This window comes from Triturus cristatus, chromosome 12 (genome assembly GCF_964204655.1).
Source record: "Triturus cristatus chromosome 12, aTriCri1.1, whole genome shotgun sequence".
In the NCBI taxonomy this organism is placed as follows: Eukaryota; Metazoa; Chordata; class Amphibia; order Caudata; family Salamandridae; genus Triturus; species Triturus cristatus.
In genome coordinates this window covers 64,340,586-64,345,080 of record NC_140595.1, presented here as the reverse complement: position 1 = coordinate 64,345,080, position 4,495 = coordinate 64,340,586, and positions in this window count along the sequence as shown.

The window sequence follows — 4,495 nt, the reverse complement described above, 5'->3', positions numbered from 1 at the left end:
TTGTCACTGGCTGCACAGAAAGCACTTTCTAGACGGCCAACAAATACAGTTCCTCTGACAGCTTCATTTGTCCTTTTATTTCTTCTTTTATGGGTAGAGTAATGTCCTGCCTGGTCTCAGTGCAGACAGGAGCAGTCAACCTTGAATACAAGTGAGCAGTGCCCCCAGCTTGCTGTCATTTTTAGGACTTGATTGACAGCGCAGGTCTACAAGACATATTGTTACCATTTCTTTACAACAGTGGTGCTGGGACAATTTTCGGAGTGTGGGTGCTGACATCAATGTTACGTTACTGAACTCAGGGGGAGTGTGAAAAATCCAAGTATCGCACAAAGAACACGTGCAGCAAATGAGCCACGCCCATTCAGCAGGAGAGCAGTAAGGGTGTACTATGTAGCTGGTGGTGCATTTTGGAGCACACTGTCGCAAATATATTACTAAGGGATGGTGTGGTGGCACACTCTCAGTTACAGACAGCCCATTTTCCCAATAAAAAGACCACAAAATTTGCAACAACATCCAGTTTTACTCATAAATCTATAAAGCGCAGGAACGGTAATGCGTATGAATCGGCTGTCAACAAAACCTTGTCATTTGCTCATCACCAAGTAAAGTGTCTTGATTTGTTTTGATCCTGTTCAAATCTTTGCTTCAGTCACACTCCAGAATTACACAAGAAGTACTTTCTTTGTGCTCTCCTAACTGTTGTTATATTTTGAAATATTTGGGCAAATCAGTTAAATGTATTTAAATTTTGTAGTGTCAGGAAACAAATGACATCTGGCAGCCTTTCCTTTCACACCAGCAATATAGTCAGGGTTTATTTGACAAAAACCTCTCACTTTGCAGTTAGAAAAAGAAAAGTAAACAGAAATTTCAAAGTAAAAAGAATATGCAGCAATTTGTCAGAAGAAATAGCCTGACCTTGACCTAAAACCATAAAATCAATATTTAAATTGTCATTATAGCTCATTTACCTTCAGAACTCCAGAATTGTTATTTTGTGGGTGCAGCAGCACCCCTCGCACCCCCTACTTTGAGCGCCAATGCTTTCAAATACATAGAGAGAGGGCGATGGCTACACCTAGAGGAATGTTATTCTCTTTCTCATACTCTTCACTGCTTGGCTTACCAGCCAGCTTCTTAGGAAGTGTTTGCATTGCAATGTAGGAGGGACTATTTTACATCGGAAAAATACATGCAATTATTACACATTCAATGTCTTATACATGTCATATATATATATATATATATATATATATATATATATATATATATATATACACACATAGATAGATAGATAGATAGATAGATAGATAGATAGATAGATAGATAGATAGATAGATAGATAGATAGATAGATAGATAGATAGATAGATAGATATAAAAGCAATCCTTTATTGCATTTTTATACTGCAGTAAGCTTTATAATTGTTTTGTCATGCCACTACCACTGCAACTTGTACTGTCATCATCACGGTCATCTGCATTACCACCACACTCCTGCTGCCACCATAGTTATTAAACCTTTACCACCACCATCACTAGCACTCTTGGACTTATACCACTCCCCCTCCTCCTGATCCTGGTCCTCCTCTTGGCGCTCGTCTTTCCGGCCCTACTCCCCAGTCTTCTTCCTCTTGGTCTTCCTCCTCCTCCTGGTCTAGGCCCCTCCCTCTTCCTCCTGGTTTGATTTCCCGTCCTCCTCCTGGGCCTGTTCTTACTCTTGAGCCTTCTGTTCTTCCTTGCTGTGGTCCTCCTCCATGTATTAGTCCTGAAGTAGTTCTCCTGTCTCCTTGGTCCTGCTGCTCCCTTGGTCTTCTTGGTCCTGGTTCTCCTGGTCTGGTTCTGTGTTGGGTCCTGGTCCACCTGAGAGGACTTTCTTCCCACAGTGCTCCCGGCCCCGGTCTTTCTAGTACACCTCACTGTGCTCTTTGTCCTGGTCCACCGGACCCTTCTTACCTGGCTCTCTTTATCCAAGTACAGCCTCCATAGCTGTGCCTCATGTTTTTTTTTTTACATGGCCTCCAGATCGGTATGCAGATGAGTTAGGGAAGTGTTTCTCAAACATTCACAAGCTGATTTTTTTGTGGGTCTGGAAAGTCTGAGCAATAAATAAAATGCCTTTAAATTCTGTATTTATCTTGTCACGTTTGCGAGCTTCAACAACAGAGGTCAAATGTCAGACTATGTCTTCTGACAAGTTTGCCTCTTATTCTTTTAACATGGGATTGGTGTCTACTTTTCTTTCTCTGACTGCAAAGTGATAGGAGTTTTTAAAGTGAATTATGTGAAAATCTTATGATGTCATGTTTTTTGCAGCACACAACAAAATGTAGATTTTCCACAGCCTGCTGAAAAGAAAATCTGGATTTTATTTGGACACGGAGGCTAAGATTATGGAATCTCCTTTTATTGCCAGGTCACACAGCAGCAACAATTAGTAAGAATTTAGAACTTTCAAAACATTCTGAACATGTATATAGTATAGCAACAGGCAGCCATCTTCCTTCTTTTATTCTGTGCTGCGAATGGTATAAACTTTAATCCTGACAAATTCCTCATGAATAACTCCAGGAGAAGAAGGGTTCCATGACCAGTCACTCTGAAAGAAAGTAAATAATACGTTAATCTACCCGGGCTGGTATTAGAGGTGGGATAATCTTAGCCTCTGTGTCCTTAATAAAATCCAGATTTTCTTTTCAGCAGGCTGTGGAAAATCTATATTTTATGGCATGACACGGAGGCCAATATTATGCAAGTTCAAAGTGCATTCAATACATTATCAATTACATTAGAAAATGGTTTAAAGTAGCAGCTTTTAAACATGCTTTCGATAGACCAATCGGCTGCTCTTAAAATATTCTGTAAACTCCCTCCTAAAGTGAAAGCTTTGGAGGCTGATGCACCTCTAAGTGAATGAGCTCCAAAAACAGATATGTCTACACCCCCTTCAGTCATGACATCATTCACCCATCTAGCTAAGGTAGGGGCAGAAACGGCATTGTGAGGTCTTTAGTGAGATATAAGAAGTTGGGTGACATCGTTCCTCAAGTTAAGGGTTCTCCTTTCATATTTTTTCAAACATTTCACCACACACAGTCTAGGATTACCAGAGAAGTAAGGGTAGAAAATGGTTGAGGAAAGTGTTTTAGTTCTTCTTTTAATATAGAAGCAAACTCCTTCAGGTTGATAAGCTTTACTGTTGACATCTAAAGCTCTAACATCAGATGTACGTCTAAATGAAATGAGACAAAGGAGGGTGGTGAGTTTATAAGAGACTTTTTGAAGCGACAAAAAGTGATTATCACCCCAGTTGTCTAAAACTTGACGGATCAGTTTAACATCCCAAAGTGAGGTGTACTTGGGTATCGGTGGTTTAGGGACCCCAATACTTCTCATAATCCTCCTTGTCAAAGTATTTTGACCGACAGGAAGTCCGTCTATCAAGGAATGACCAGCAGAGAAGGCTGATCCATAGATGTTTACTGTCCTATAGGATAAACCAGATTCGAATAATTCTGTTAGGTAATTGATTACATAGACTACATCAGTTGAAATGGGATTGATATCCCGTTGAATACACCAGCAAATCCATTTATTCCATGCCAGTCTATAGGCCTTTCTTGTTCCAGAAGCCCATGACTCAGATATGAGTCTGAAAGCATCTGGCGAAAGGCCAGGGATTTCCCATTGTCTCCGGAAATCTTCCATGCCATCAGTGTGAGGGAGCCTTCTTCTATCAGAGGATGTATTTCCCCTCGAGGGCCCAGGACTAGGGTCTGGAAGTGGGGGATTAGTAAAGGGAAGTCTATAGACATTTCTTGGATTACAGGAAACCATGCCTGAGATCTCCAAAAAGGAGTTACCACTACTACTGTTTCCCTGAGTCTGCGTGTATGTAAGAGGAATCTGGGTAGCATGACAAATGGGGGGAAGTCATATGGCCTTAGACCTCTCCAGTCCTGTAGGAAAGCGTCCACCCCAGCTGCTTGAGGGTCTGGTTTCCAGCTGAAAAACTGAGTCAGCTGAGTATTGAGCCTGTCTGCAAAGAGATCCATGTTGAAAGGGCCCCATATGTGATGGATGTGAATGAATATCTCTCTGTTCAATCTCCAATTGCTGGAGTCCTTGAAGTTTCTGGAAAACCAGTCGGCTACTCCATTGCTCAGACCAGGAATGTGTTGTGCTACAGCTGAAATTCCTTTGCTTAAACAGTAACCCCAAAAGCCCTTCGCTAGTTCCGCTAAGTCTTTGGAGTGTGGACCTCCCATCTTGCTCACATACCTGACTGCAGAAATGTTGTCCATGCAAAGCATTACACAACATTTCAACTTTTCTTGAGTGAAGCACCGGACTGTGAAGAAGCCCGCTAGGAGTTCCATATGATAAAAGAACAAGGGAACCCTACTCGCATGGAGCCTGGGTGCTAAATTTTAAAAGGAAACAATGGCTCCTGTGGAATAATAACCAACTATATAATATACAGAGCACAA